This window comes from Eurosta solidaginis, chromosome 5, assembly GCF_040869045.1.
Source record: "Eurosta solidaginis isolate ZX-2024a chromosome 5, ASM4086904v1, whole genome shotgun sequence".
Classification (NCBI taxonomy): domain Eukaryota; kingdom Metazoa; phylum Arthropoda; class Insecta; order Diptera; family Tephritidae; genus Eurosta; species Eurosta solidaginis.
The window spans coordinates 140000950-140016959 of NC_090323.1; the positions used below are offsets into that span (position 1 = coordinate 140000950).

General features: G+C 44.8%; 1 protein-coding gene across 1 annotated transcript in view; it reads left to right on the forward strand.

The window, feature by feature from the left end:
* The first annotated feature begins 1403 nt into the window (after nt 1–1403).
* LOC137254595 (uncharacterized) overlaps nt 1404–16010 on the forward strand; it is a 94042-nt gene continuing 79435 nt past the window's right edge. Inside the window, exon 1 of the mRNA XM_067792382.1 lies at nt 1404–2142. The gene's annotated coding sequence lies outside the window, so the exon portion shown is untranslated. The remainder of the gene's footprint in view (nt 2143–16010) is intronic.

Sequence of the window (16010 nt, forward strand, 5' to 3'; positions counted from 1 at the left end):
CTCCTAAAATTATGCATCAAAATGTTTGTAGGAAATCTTAGTGGCGAGCATTGTATGTTCGTCTTAAGAAGCGACTAGAATACCCAAATGATTCAAGGGGTTGTGGAACGCAACCCTTTCAAGGGGTTGTCAGCACAATTGATAGCTTATCCAACCCAATTGTCAACCTCACCTACCCGTGGCGAATCCTGTTTCTTTAGCAGCCGAGACCCCAAGTTCCATATAAAAAGTGGTGGGGGGAGGGATGGCCTAGAAGATTCAATGTGATAATATTAAATCGTTCCCGAGATGCTCGGGCTTTTACCTTACTGATGCCCCCCCCCCCCCTCGGGAGAGTGCCTTTATCGCTACAACAACAACAACGACAGAAGGAAGTTAGATTTATCTTACAAATTTAAATGTCAGTTGTTCTATCTCTAGCGTTAACCGAGCATGAAGAAAACTCAACTAAGAGCCTTTTTCTCGACTGCCTGATAAGGTGGGGAATTTGTCGACATGATAAATTAGATTTCAGTTTCTCAACGTCCTGTTAAATATTTGTAAAATTATTAAAGAAGTGTGGCAGCGCTGAGAAGACTGAAAATCAAATGTAAACAAAAAAAAATATTTTTTTTAGAAACTGTGAATTTTGTGCCAAAAAGGCAATAAGAGGTAAAATGCTTAGAGCAGAGAATGAAATAGTTCTTGAAAAGTTATTGAAAGAATTTATGAACTTAATATAGAGCCGGATGCAGTGACGTGAAACCGGGAAACAAAAAATGGCGCGAAAAATTTTAATGTCGATATCGACAAGGTAAATATAGCGGACATTGCAGAAAATTAAAGTGTGTCTAACGGAGAGATACATTTTAGCAGGCTTTCGAAAAAAGACCCTGAATTGTTCAAATTCCTTACCAAGCTACAACTGAAGCTCCCAGTTAATTACTGAAATAGCCCTGACCAACTTAGTACTGCATACTTTTAGGCATACAAATTTGCATATAAATTCGATGTCTAGAAATAAATAATATTCAACATTTTATTTCGCAGTGTAAATCACTACTTTGTGTGCCAATACCACCAACTTATTCAACAACCACCCACCATTACTCTCTGAAATACACACCAAATGTGCCTTCTCACATCAGAGAACTTGCATTTAAAAAAACATTGCCTTAACTCTCAAAACGTGACGAAATTGGCACAAACGATAAGTTTTCGCTCGCTTATACAAACTTAAAATGGGTTGCACACAAATATAAACATTATGCACATTGAATGCTCTCAGAGAGAAATGAGCGACTGTTGCGCCTGGTGGTAGGCAACACATTTACCGAAGTAATATTTCGAATGTTTTAGCCTTATGTTTCGCGAACGTTAGAGATTACTCGTCGCACCAGTAGAAGGGAGTGGTACGTCGAAAACTGACGCACATCAGCAGTGTATTTTGCACCACAGAAAAATATTTATTATTCAATTTTAACATTTTTTTCTTTCAACATCTAATTTTGTGAATAAACTAAACTTAAAACCAAGCTACTCTTACTATTCTCATCTTTAAACTAAGCCTACATTAGCTATAGCTTATAAACATTTATTGTGTGTCGTGAGCTCAAGCAAATCGGGTAGCAGGAAATTTCGATTTTGATCCTGACCTGTGTGCATCTATAAAAATCGTTAAATTACATGATGATAAACTTCTCTACGTCGCTTCATCTCTTCTCTACTTTACTTTTGAAAACTATTTGCTATTGTAGTCTACACTAAATGGATAAGTTATTTGATTACCTATATAGAATAAAGTTAAATAGAAGGGAAACTTTGGTAGCATAGACTTTTAACTGTTGTACTGTTACCATCCAATCATTTTACGGATTTTTCATCAAAGTTATGCATATATACATACATACATGTATAAGTGATGGGAAAAAAATACTGAATAAAAAGCATGGAAAAATGTGAACTAAGAAATAAAAGAATGTAAGATAGTTGGACTAAAGATACAAGCAGATGAAAGAGAGCAGTAGAAAATGGAGTCCAAGAAGGTAGAAATCAAAGAATAATGAAAAGAGGAGAATCGCGTGAAGAAATTACATATTAAATTGGCGATCGGGATGTTAAAGTGAAATCAGCGGCTAACTTTGTGATGGATTTAGGAATAAAGTGAGTAACGGTGAACGCCTTAAATTATGCTTAACTAATTTTAATGTTTCAAGTGTCGTGATCAATTTAAAAATCAAGGTATATGCTTTATTGCAAGAAAGAAAAACAATGATTACTTAATACCTGCGCTTTTGTTGTTGTTTACTTTAAAACTTTTATAATTTGTTGATTTCTGTATATGCATGTGTATGTGTACTCCTGTTGCCGCAATTTAGGCGCAACACCGGTGGCAAAGCAGTGTCAAGCGGAGAGAGAGTATCTTTGAGTAACAAAGCATTTCGTAACTACTCGGCCATATAGCATTGCCATTCAACAATTTTGTTTGGAAATAAGCCAATTCGTCCAAATAAATGTTTGGAGCAAATAAAATCTAAGTGGCTGAAAAGTGATTTGTATATGTTTATTTGTCAAAAGCATTTATACATACATATTAATAAAAGGTTTGGAAGGTGATTTACATAAATTAAAATATCGTACGCAAATACAAACAGATAGCAATAAGGTTTAAATTAAATAATAAGACATGTGTTTTCTGCAACTTAGAAATGGGTGCAAACACTCCCTCTTATAGTGATACATACACACATACATACGTATCTTTATTCGACTGTTTTGAATAGTAATAGTTTTAGTCTTAAAAACAGGCTCAAGTTTTTCGTTTTGGGGTAAAAACTAACTCTTAGGCATGGGTCTCCAAAAATTGAAAACGATTGCCCTTTCGTATACAAAATGAGAGTATATCTGTTCTATGAAATGAGAGCACTGCCCAAAAGGTCCGTTTTTCATAGTTAAAGTTTGTTAGAGTTTATCCCTGCTACTTTTGTCGTTTAAGCTGAAATGAGGAGTAACATTTTATGTTATAGGCCAAAGTGGCAGAGTTAAAGTCTAGTCAACTTTACCTTGTAGTGAAAGGAGTAGGGTCTGCGGTATACTGTACTGATCCGGAATGAAACATATCCTACAAGCTGTCAGATCACTTTAGCGTTTTCCAGGCGGAAGTATTAGCCTTAACCATAACTGGAAGGAATAGCTTAAAGTGCAACCGTGATAACTTTTATATTGAGAGCCAAGCAGAAATAATAATATCGCATAGCAAATCATTTAAATGCGTGTTAGAGTGTAAGCAGTCTCTGGAAAGAATCGGGACAGGGAGAAGCATAAATCTATATTGGGTGCCAGGGCATATATGAAAAGATGGAAATGAAAATTCAAATAAACTAGCTAAAAAAGGGTGCATCACTTGAAGCTTCCTCCGTTGACGTCGCAATTAGATTGGGCGAGATTAAGAGAAGGCGAGGGGTGCACATGATCGAGCAAGCGGGAAAGGCGTGGGTTCAAGCACGGGGAAAAATTGTCAATAAAATGTGATACTATGGCATCATTGCCATGAAACAAGTCCAATTTTCACGTCCCTTCTGCAAAAGATGTCGCAGTGCTGTGAATATCAATTCGAAGGAACCAGAATAGAAGTAGAAATAACGAAGACAACCAAACAACCGCTGTAATAGCTGAATGGCTATAGCAGCGGCGCCTAAACGTTACCGATAAAAGAATTTAGCAATTCCCGAAATGGATCTATACAACGAGCTTTGGCAGTTGTCTAAATTTTTTCTTCTATTATATTTAAAAAAAAAATGTTTTTCAATTAAGAAAAAATGTATCATAACAATAATAATGACAAAATAATTATTATTAGGCCTTGAGCTCGATTCAAACCCGCGATCTTAAGAACTTACCTGTAACGTAAAGATCTGAAACTTTCTACAACCACAAGGATCATGAAAGTTTTAAAAATAATCCAAATTTGGAAATTTTGCATCCGAGTTTTAAGGAACTTCCTGCTAACCAAAGTTGACCTACATCAGCAGAGAGGTTGCAGTTGTATAGGTGCTACTCCCATTTATCCCGCTTGTGTTTGTCTACAAGCTGTCTGTTTACAAGTCCTGTTCTTGCGATGGAAATGTCTGGCGAGCTATGATTCGTTTATTATGGAAAACGTCCTGTCTTCAATTCAACCTGCCAACTTCTCTCCTCCACTGTTTGCTGGTATATCAAAATGCCCTGGATCATGGTCCTAGAAAGATTCGTTTATGTCATACGCAGCGAAACCGTTACTCTGGACCGCGTTTGGGTTCACCACCTTCCCGGAGCAGTAGAATATGAAGCAGTCCAGCTGCAAGGATCTGATGGGAGGGACGCAACAAATTAAATGGGGTTACGCTGAAATGACAGCCCGTGGTCAGGAAAAATCAGGTACATATAACCGGATGTGGTGGGAAGCATGGACCTCCGAGAGGTCCCGCCCAATCGGCGGCGTCCCTAGGGTAGATTTATTTCGTCCACTTTATCCTTCGAAGAATGTAGCAGCATCAAAGAGTTCAAACGATCATCTCCCATTGTTGTCCGCAGATCACTCTGAGTGTGGATTTCGCTGTGTACGGACGTGTTTTGTAGTCGCGGACAGTTGTGTTGAAAAATTCAGTGTGTATACCAAGAGAGTGTGCTTAGTGCGTTTTGTAGCAAAACAAAGTAGTAAAAACTTTTGTTGTGTGATTTACTGTAAGTAATTACTGTAAGTATTGGACATTTGGAGCCCCAAGTTAGCGGTCAGCCCAAGGTCAATCTCCGGCGGAGCCCTAAATTCTGTGCGCGTGTTTTGGTTGTTACCAATTTTCACCCTAACCTCAAAGTGCTTGCACGTGGAGGTATACTTGTGTGTGTGCGCGCATTAAACCGGTTGTGAGTGAGTACCCAGGTGAAAACTTGTGTGTGACTATACACTGTTCCGCTTGGGACCAGTGTTGGTCTACTCGCTCAGTGAGCAATTGTGGACTGCCTGCGTAAGGGGGCATAAACCCATACTCGAATTAGTGGCAGTATCAGCTGTAGCGTTTATAGTCTGTCCGTTCAGCTCGGCGTAGCTTCGTGCCGGTCGACTCGTCCCCGATACGGGGAACAGTGTTCCGTCCGTCGGGGCGGTGGTAGTGACCACGTCAGCATTTTGCTGACAAACAGCGTACGAGCTACGTCACCGCGCTTTTGCTATAGCTGACGGGTTGGGCTGCTACTGCTGCTGACCACTGGTTCTGAGTGGTTATAGCCCTCTAATTTAGGACAGCCTACATTCGCCCAGTGGGCATCGGTCTTCTCCTGGTGATTACTTCCACATCCGTGTCGTGTAAGTGTGACCAAGTTTGTCTCTGGCGGCAGGCGCTTTGAGGAAATGAAGGGCGGTACAAGGGGCGGTGTAAGGAAGCGTCCGGGGCCGCGCTCCGCCGGAGGTCGTTCTTCTGCGGCCGCCGCTGATGGGTCGACCTCGGGGGATGAAAAAGGGGTAAGTTCGCGGCAGTTCCTGAAAACGAACACCGGGAAGGCTACCGCTGTGCAAGTCGGTCGCAAAGCGGTAAAGGAGACGGGTAAGTCGGGGATACCGGTGGCGTCGGGGAGGGCGACCACCTCGAAAATCGCTGAACGGGGAGGCAAGGGCGGGCCGAGTAAGTCCGCGAAGTCAGAGGATGAGGAGAGTGTTCTCCCGAAATCCGACGACGACGCGGATTTACCCAGTCTGCCCGAATCCGGGGTATCCGGGGTATGTCCCTTAAGCTGGGACAAATCAGATGTAGTGGGGGGTGCCGGATTCGCTGCTGAGTCCGTGGTGACTACTGTCGCTGGCTCCTCAACCGAAGGTAGAGCAGCCGATGGCGTGCCAAAGACTGCTGCCGACGTTGAGGGTGCAATCGACGGTAGTAAATCTGCGGGCAATGACGCAAATGAGCCGGCGAAGTCTTTAGGGGGGGAGCTAAGGGGAAAGAGATCTGTGGAGAACTCAGGGGAGAAGGGCGCTGGCGCTGTTGACAGCTGTGGACCACCCGCTGGCACCGAGCTTTCCGGCGGTCAGTCCGCTGGAGGTAAGGCTGCGAGTGGGGGATCCCCTGCAGCTGGAGGGAGCGCTAGTGCTTTGAGAGCTGCCTCTGGAGTGGACGGCTCCTGGGTTGTTGCCCTAAAGAGGATCACCGCTAGCTTTAGCTCCAAGGAGGAGCGGGATAAAGTCCTCGCCAACAAGAAGTTTTCCGAGGTGGGATTAGAAGTGTGCGAAAACCGGAAGGAAGGCACTAGGGTGATCATTCGGGGGGTTTACGCGCAAATCTCCCCTGATGAATTCATGGAGGAGGTCTTTCGTCTGAACCTCGCGAAGGTTGACCCTGAGTGCCAGAAGTCAGAGGTTAGGCTGATCAGTCGACCTTGGAAGGCAGACGTCGAGGGAGCAACGGTGACCGTCACCCTGGAGGGACCGGACAAGTTAATGTCCCCCCTCTTGGATGCGGGCCGTTGCTACGTCAAATGGTTTTCCTTCCCGGTTCGGCCGGAGAGTCAAACCTATAGCTGCTTCCGCTGTCTGAGTTTTGACCACCAGGTGAGGGATTGTGGGTTGAAGGCTGCCGTCTGTCGGAGGTGCGGACAGGAAGAGCATATTGAGGCAAAGTGCCCTAACGGGGTGCATTGCCGAAATTGTGCATTCAGGGGCAGACCCGCCGCACATCTTATGATGTCGGCGGAATGCCCGACATATGCTGCAGTTGTTGCCCGTGCACTCGCCAGATATTGATGGGTTTAGTCCTTCAACTCAATTGTCAGGGAGCGTACTCCGTTGTGTGTGAATTGGGGGCGCGCATGGCCGAGGAGAGTTGCAGTATTGCCCTGCTCCAGGAACCCTACACTACCAATGGTGTGGTGAGAGGGCTTCCTGGAGGGTTTAGGTCCTTTTGTGACCTTCGGGGCAATGCTGCGGTTGTGGTGAATGAGCCTAATTATGAATGCTTGTTGTTGAATGCGTCTGAATGGGGAATATGTGTGAGCATTGAGGGCTCCTTCGGGAGAGCCGTCTTTGCAAGCATATATTGTAAGTTTGGAGAACCCATGGAACCATACATCCGATACCTCGATACGGTGCTACTACTTGCGAGTAGCACGCCAGTTATCATTGGTGTGGATGCCAATGCCGTATCCCCTATATGGCATAGCAAAATATCCAGGACTTCTCCTGGATATGCTAGTCATGGACGGGGCGAGGCGTTGGGCGAGTGGGTACTCACCTCTCACGTTCATGTTGTGAACGAACCGAGTGGGTGGTACACATTCGATGGGCCCATGGGCAGGAGTGACATTGATGTTACTCTGATGAATGAGCCAGCAGCGAGAGCGTTCAGTTGCGGATGGAGAGTAAGGGGGGGTGAGGGGATAAGCGATCATAATCTCATTGAGATTGTGGTTGCTCCCCGTACCACCCCGGATATGCTTGGTACGCCTTCCGTAATGGGGTGGCGTACTGCCGGGGCAAATTGGACTCTGTACGGGTTATACGTCGAGCAGGAGGTGACTGCTACACCCCTCGATGTATTTGCAGAGCTCCCAGTAGATCAGCAGATTGCCCTCTTGAACGCCTGTATCTGGCGGGTCAATGACAGCATGTTTGAAAGGTGGAAGAAGGAGCGTTTTCGCTGTGTCAGGTGGTGGACGCGCGAACTGACCCAGAAGAGGAGATCTGTCAGGCGTCTGAGACGTCGGTTTCAACGCGCCCGGCATATCGATTCCGATGGTCTGTCCCACCTTAGAAGTCAATTAAGTGTGGAAACGCGTGAGTATAAAAGAATGGTTGTAGAGATGAAAGAGGAACAATGGCGCAACTTCGTGTCAGAAAATTCGAACGACCCCTGGGGACAGGTCTACAAGATCTGTAGGGGTCGCCGCCAGACCGAAGTTAATTCCCTCCGTGTGTGCGAGCGAACTATATCAACATGGAGGGAATGCTCAGAGCTGCTTATTGAAGGGTTCTTTCCTAGGGCGGAGGTCCAGGTACCTCCCCTTGCACAAGACGTACCTGTACCTCCACTAGAAGTTGAAGAGCTGGATTATGCATTTGGCCTGGTTAGGTCTAAACGGTCTCCGGGTTTGGATGGAATAAACGGAGAAATGTGCAAGTGTTTGTGGAAGTTTATTCCGGAATACTTGGAAGCCGTTTATGATAAGTGCATATGGGAGGGTTACTTCTCACGTGAGTGGAAAGCTGCTAGGGTTGTCGTTCTCTTGAAGTCGCCTGACAAAATAAGATCTGATCCTCGGTCTTACCGAGGTATCAGCCTTCTTCCAGTGCTTGGTAAAGTGCTGGAGAGGGTTATGGTTGAGCGGCTTCAGGAGCTAGTTGGGGGTAACCAATCGGATAGACAGTTTGGGTTCAGGAAAGGACGCAGCATTGAAGACGCCTGGATGCATGTCCAAGACTGTATAGAGAGAAGCTCCAATAAGTATGCCCTTGGCATATTTATTGACTTCAAGGGGGCGTTTGACTTCCTGCGCTGGGACAGGGTTATCGAGCGGTTAGTGGAGCTCGGCTGCCCGGAAATTGCTTTGTGGCAGAGCTATTTCTCGGACAGGCGAGCTACTATCGTTGGTGCCTGCGAAAGTGTGGAAAGGGAGGTGGCTCGTGGTTGTCTGCAGGGATCCATCTGTGGTCCATATATATGGAACATGATGATGGACTCCTTGTTAAGGCAACTCGAGCATCTTTGCAAATTCAGCGCCTATGCGGATGACCTCCTCTTATTAGTAGAGGGGGATTCTCGCGCCAGCATTGAGCGTACCAGCGAGTCACTATGTCAAGTAGTGGCTGGCTGGGGCGCCCATGTTGGCGTAGAGATTTCGGTGGACAAAACTGTGATGATGCTGCTCAAGGGCAGATTGTCACAGAATCGCCCACCGGTTGTCCGTATCGGCGGGGTTAGCATCAGGTACGCGACGAAAGTCAAATACCTGGGGCTGACAATGGGTGATCGAATGAACTTCCTGCCACACTTGGATGCTGTCAGGGATAGGATGCAGAATGTTTCGGGGCAGTTACGACGAATCATTCGGAGTGACTGGGGCCTGAGTCGCCGTGCCGTTCGTACAATATATCGTGGCCTATTCGTAGCATGCGCTACTTTTGGTGCCGCCATATGGTACCGAACCGTCATGACTGCTCATGGTCAGAGGCGCGTGCTGAGCATACAGAGGTGCATGATGCTCCCATGCTTGCCCTTGTGTCGTACCGTTTCCACGGATGCGATGCAGGTGCTTCTTGGTGCACCCCCTCTCGACCTGGTGGTTATACAGCTTGCTGTTTCCTTCAGGCTGAGAAGGAGGGCAAGTTTGCCGCTGTTGGAGGATGAATGGGCCGCCGACGATAATGTGGAGAGTGGATGGTTGGAAAATAGGCGTCGATTAGAAGGGGTGGTTAGAGGGAAGTGGCAGGAGCGCTGGGACAATAGTCCCAACGGCAGGGTAACGTACGGGTACATCCGGGACGTTTCATTTGTGGCGGAAAATCCAGACTTCAGATTTAGTCTGAGCCTGGGTTTTCTGCTTACTGGTCATGGTCCTCTTAATGCATTCTTGCATAAGAGGAGCTTGAGCGAAACGGAGGGGTGTGTATGTGGGGCTGCATATGAGGATTGGTTGCATGTGTTGTGCGAGTGTCCGGAGTACTCGGACATAAGGGATTTGGGTAGTTTTGGGGTTAATGCTGATGAAGGTAGAGTTGATGTGAGTGGAGCGCTCTCCACTAGTCGGACTATTGATTTGCTCAATAGGTATGCTTTTGAGGTGTTTAGACGGAGGAGACGTGGTGGTGACCGTGGTGGTTAATTTGTGTGTGTGTTCGTGGATGTGGGGGGGGTTCTAACCCCACCTCACCCCTAGGCGACCGGTCCGGAGTAGGTGGATACTCAACCGGAAGTGGCCTCGGCTGCGAAAGTCAGACCAAGACTTTAAAGTGGTACCACGGGGAACAGATAGCCCGCGGAGCTTGCTCCGTTTCTGTTCATTTGCGGTTGGCCCCTTTGGGAGCATCGTGGTGGCTGTGGTTGATATCCGGATGCGGTAAGAGTTGGTCAGCTCGAATGTGGAGTTGCATTGCAACCGGGTGCCATGACCCATAGAATGGAAGAGGTGTTAGATAGGCCTCCAACCCCACCAAGGTGATGATGTGTCCACTCACATTATCGATTGGTACCAAGGTAAGCGAGCCTTGGGGGCTGGTCAGACCCGCTTTGACCTGTGTACTTGGTACATGCGTGAGGTTAGGTCTTCGAAGACAGGCACTCACGTAAAACCTACACTCGCTGTTGTCCGCAGATACTTTTGATCTAAGCCATAGGCCGAGAAAAGGTTGGTCACATTCCTAAATTGCGACAAAAACACAATATCTCAATCTGATTAACTTGTTAATCAGATATCGTGATATCAAAATCAATGAAAGAAGGATTCTGAGGCAAGCACGGAACTCGCGGTGGAGTTGCCGTGCAACCGGGTGCCATTACCCGAAAATGGAAGAGGAGGATGGATAGTCCTCCTCGGCCAAACCAAGGCTGGTTGACTTGAACACCCCAGCTCACCGATTTTGTACCAACTTGTTGGGCCGAAGATCAACGGAAATTGATCTGTGTTTTACACCGGAGGTTGGGTCTACGAAGACAGGGACTCCTGTAAGCACGCATTGTCTGTCTGTTGTCCGCAGATTCCCCCAGTGGGTTAGGGGTTAGAATATGCCCACGGTAGGTATACCGATCGTAAAAGGCGACCATAATACCATGGGTACCCAATCCATGAGTAAGGTGATTTTACTCGAAAGGTAGCAGGGTGGACGCGGGTATCACCCTCTGGGACCCTAGGCATGGTCTTTATAAAAACTGCTACCGCGGGAGCAGGAGAAGCTAGTGTGACCTGATGCACTGCATCGTACGATGCTTTGTACTCAGGTCTCACCTCCTGTCCTGGGATGGCCCCCTTGTGGGAGCATCGCGGTGGCTGTGGTTTCAAATAAGAGTTCACTTTATGACACGCTCTGAGTAGACTTGTTGCTTGGGGCGTGCAAGACCCAAGGGAATTTGGTCTCTTGCTTGTCACAGCATACCCAATTTCATTAAGAAACTGACCCTGAGGGGCAGATGAAAGAGTTGGTCACATCCCATAATTGTGGCAACCGGAGAAAGATGGTGAAAGATGGTGAAGAAACGTATGTCTATCGTCAGCCGAAAACAATCGACAACTGTAGGAGTGGACCGGTGCTCATCTCGTCTTTTGAGATGTTTGAAGCTACTTTAGACTGCGTTGCGAATAGGAGACGTTCGCATAATGGATGGCCGCATCCAAAAATGTGGCAAGATTTGATGCTGTCAAATCACTGCAGTGTGGCCGATTGCTATGCGAAGATGTTGCTGGGGCAGGTACTCGGTACTTACAGGTGTGTGAGCGGAAAAGGTTGGACACATCCCTTTAATTGTGGCAGGAGTGTAATCGGAGTGAAAAATGGAGCATAATTGTTGCGTAATTGAGTGAAAATTGGAGTGAAGTAATAGTAGCAAAAATGGAAGCCAAAATGAAGCACAATATGGCGCGCAATGTTTGTCAACGCAGTGTGGTTTTAAGCGATGTCGAGAGACATTGCTCAGGCGGGCACTCGGTACTCACAGGTCTGTGTGTGGAAAAGGTTGGTCATATCCCTTGATTTTAATTGTGATGGAGTTTAAGACGGAGTATAATTGGTGCCATGCTCACTCTGTTTGTCAACGTAGTGCGGCCTTTAAGCAATACCTAAGCAAACCCAGCTCCGTCGTCAACAATGTATTTTACATTGTTGTAACACTGCAGGACAGAAAAGGTTGGTCACATTCCTAAATTGCGACAAAACACAATATCTCAATCTGATTAACTTGTTAATCAGATATCGAGATATCAAATCAATAAAAGAGGGACACTGAGACAAGCACGGAACTCGCGGTGGAGTTGCCGTGCAACCGGGTGCCATTACCCGAAAATGGAAGGGGAGGGTGGATAGTCCTCCCCGGCCAAACCAAGGCTGGTCGACTTGAACACCTAGCTCACCGATTGGTACCAACTTGTTGGGCCGAAGATCAACGGACATTGATCTGTGTTTGACACCGTGGGGTAGGTCTTCGTAGACAGTGTACCCACGTTAAACACTTATCGATTGTTGTCCGCAGATAACCCAAAATCAATCTTCAATTTACTAAATGACCGTTCACAAGAAGCTGATTGTACAGGAGCAGTCAAAATAAAACGAATGAGTTTGTGTGCCAAGGGAATGATATTTTTCAACTTTAACGCTACTTTTGAAATATCTTTTTGAAGTTTTCACATTTTTGACATGAATCTAGAAGAATTTGTAGTTCAGCATGCAAACATTCTGGACTTCCTTTAAACAAAATTGGATCCAATTGCATAATAGTGTATTAGCAAAACTAAGGGGTGCTGCTATCTCTAAGCCGATGCTAAGCAGTGACGTGAATTCACATCAATAATTCAATCATTATGTATCTACATAAACGAATAAAACATTATGTCTACACATATGTATGTATACGAGCAGCGTAGAAACAATGTATAAACACATGCATATATCTTATCTGAGTTGTCACAAGAGAGGGCAATAATTTGTGCAAGTATTACTCAAATGAGAAATTATACATCTGGCGTTGTAGCTGAGAAATTTATAACTAAGTAAAATTCTGGAAGCGCCTAGAAGATGCCACGAAAAAATCACAGAGTATAAAAGCATCAGCGGTAGAGGCGCTATGTGCAAGTTTCAATTCAGACGCTATCTAGCGAGCAATAGCAGTATTATTTTGATAGTAGAGTTTCATTTGAGCTATCAATCAGTTTGGTTATTAAGCTAGCTATTCGTTGCAAAGTATAAGTGTTATTGTGAAGTACTTTAATAAAGGCCATTTTCCCATTATTCATTATTGGAGTTATTTATTCAACAGTTTAATGATTCGAACGTTAGAAGGAAAGGCAAATAAGAGGATTTGCAGGAAATTCGTTACAATAGCTTCGACCGATTCAAATGTGACGTTGCGTTTATCAACTGGAATTTTAAAAATCTTTTGAATATGCAAAAATGGTGAAAAAGCGTCCTTTATACTATTTTGAATACCAGTGTCAAAAACTTGAAGGACAGTTCTGAATTCTTTTCGGTAAAATGTCAAGAAATCGAAATGATCAGCTGTTTCTGATCTCTCGTCGAACTTTTTGGGTAGACAGTGCGTTCTGTGATGTTTAAAAAAATCACCTTCTGGACTGATTTCCAATAGTTTAGCAAAGCAAACAGACGCTGATGTACTTTCAATTAACAACAGAGCATCAATAAAATTCAAATCTTCAGCTTGCAAGCTCTCAGTTAAATGTTTGACTTTGAACATTATATTTTTACAAAAAAATAAGGAGCTAATGAAATCGAAATCTAAAATTTTTTTCGGCAGAGCTGTAGCGGATGTGTGTGTTTTACTATCGAAAAACTCCGAATCGTTTTTTATATCTGTTAAAACATATACGGCTTTTACCGTTTCAGCTCTAGCAGTCCATTGCGTTTTTGACAAATTTTTCAACTGCAATGAGTTTTCAATCTTTTCCAATTCTTCTCTCAAATATTTGAAACGTTTTGTGCTACCATCAAAAAAAAACCTCCAATGCTTCCAAAACATTGAAAAATTCTGTAACTAACGCACTGGCATTGCACGCTGTTTCCACAAATGTGTTTGTCTGATGAGCCTGACATGGAATATAAGGGGTTTCTTTTTCACACTTTTCCGATTTCTTTTGCGTGCCAATATATTTGCCCGACATGGTTTTGGCATAGTCGTTCGATTAGAAAACGATGTTTTTAATAGAAATTTTAAGTGATTGAAGAGCCGACACAATTTTATTGGACAAGTCTTCCCCCATCTTTTTGGTCAGGACGACGTCCATTTTCAATAACCGCTCAACCGGACAAGTTCGCCCTCAATTTCAAGCATGTATCGATATTCATTTACAATGGCTTCTTGAGTTTCAGTCCCTCAGAGATCAATGAATTCATTTTGTGTGGCTGGACCAAGATACGACACGTGACGTGGTCTTCTTGAAGTTTCATCTAACCATTTCTTCAATAAAGGGCAATGGCGTGAAACTAGGTTGACAATTTGTTGGAAATTTCCACCGCCTTTTTCCAAAGTGTCATTGTGACCACGAAAAGTCAAGCCTTGCCTTCCCGAAGTTCTAGAAACATCAACTAGGATTTGCAGAATTTTCAAATGGTATTCTTTTTCTTGTGCTTCTTGAGTCGCGTGTTCTCTGATGGATTTGTCCATTAAGATTTTGATATTGGCTCCTTCATTGATGAAATTGCAGTAATTACTTATAGCCGCTCGATGAGATTCTGAAGTGAAATGTTTAGCCAATTTTCCTTTTTTATTTTGACCTCTGCTCTTCATTTTATACCACTGACGAACGCCTACCGATACCCATTCTGGACTAGCTTGCGATCTCCCAATGCCTTCCGAAAATAAAATGCAAACAAAGCAAAATGCAGGGTCTTTATATGGACTGTACTCTGATAATGAATAAATAAAATAAATGCCGAGGAGCGACCCCGTTTAGAAAATTTTTCTTCTAATTGAAAAACCTTATTTCTAAAATTTTGATGTTGCTTTGCCCGGGGTGTGAACCCAGGGCATACGATGTGGTAGGCGGAGCACGCTATCATCACACCACGGTGGCCTCTAATAATGAGTATTCTGAATATCAAGCAGGGTTGAATCGGCAATGTTTATTCAACGAAGATTTGACTGGTATGGTGCAAGAGCTCTTAAATATTTGCGTTCCTTGGTAGTCGATATTTTCATTCTTTTTCCAGGGCCATGGTCTACTATAGGTTATGTTAGGTTAGGTGGTAGCTGCTCTGATAAGGATAGCGCACTTGGACAACACAACTGTCCGTTGTGATACCACATACACCAAAAATAACGTTGACTTAGATCTAGCTACTTAGAGAATCATTGGGCAGCAATGATAAAGCCCCGAATGATACCGATCTCAACTTTGGATAAATCCTCGGGAGATCCAAGTGAGTCGCGACCGAAGTATTTTCGCCTAGTTCTGGCAAAAGCTGGGCAATAAAGTGATTTCATGATTCCACCTCATTATCCTCCATACAGCTGCAGCAGGATGGAGTTTCCAGTATATTGAGACGTACCGCATGGATACCCATGGGACAGTGCCCTGTCAAAACCCCAATGACCATTGATAGGTGAGCCTTAGTGAACCCAATTATTTCAGCAGACCCCCTGCCATCCACTTTCGGCCAGAAAGATCTTGCTACCCTGTAAGACGTGGTGTCCGCCCACCGTTTTCTGAGCTGACTTGAGGTCCAGCTATGGAGGAGCAATCCACAGGTGGACAGCGGAATCCCGAAATGCCTACAGCTATCTCCATCCGGTTCAGTTGTACCGATGCGGGCTAAGAGATACGCTTGACAGTTACCCGGGATATCACTATGGCCCGGGACCCAGATAATCTTAATTGTAAAATAATTCGATACAATCGCAAACCACTCCTAGACCACCCTCGATCGCACTGTAGTTGAGCTCAAGACCTTGATAGCCGCTTGGTTATCAGAGTAGGTGTTAAATTCCCTAACCGTAGTAGAACTGGATAGCATTCCATCCACCGCATCCCCAATCGCAGCAAATTCCGCTTGGAATACACTGCAGTGATCAGCCAACTTAAACTTGCGGCTTACATTTAGCTCTTGACGTCCGTTGCCAACGACCGCAGACCATGCAGGCGAAAATCCCTGTGCAACTGGGACATCGGGGAAATGATTGTCCAGTAAAAGCTTTAGGGACTCCTCACTACTCATCGACCAGTCCCCACCATCATCTCTCAGATACCCCAGAGGAGCGGGATTCCTAGAGAGTATTTTTCTAAGCCTCACGGATGCATTGCAGCCTTCTACGTTTTCGCAGAAGCTTCGCGATGCATCTCGCTTGGTTATC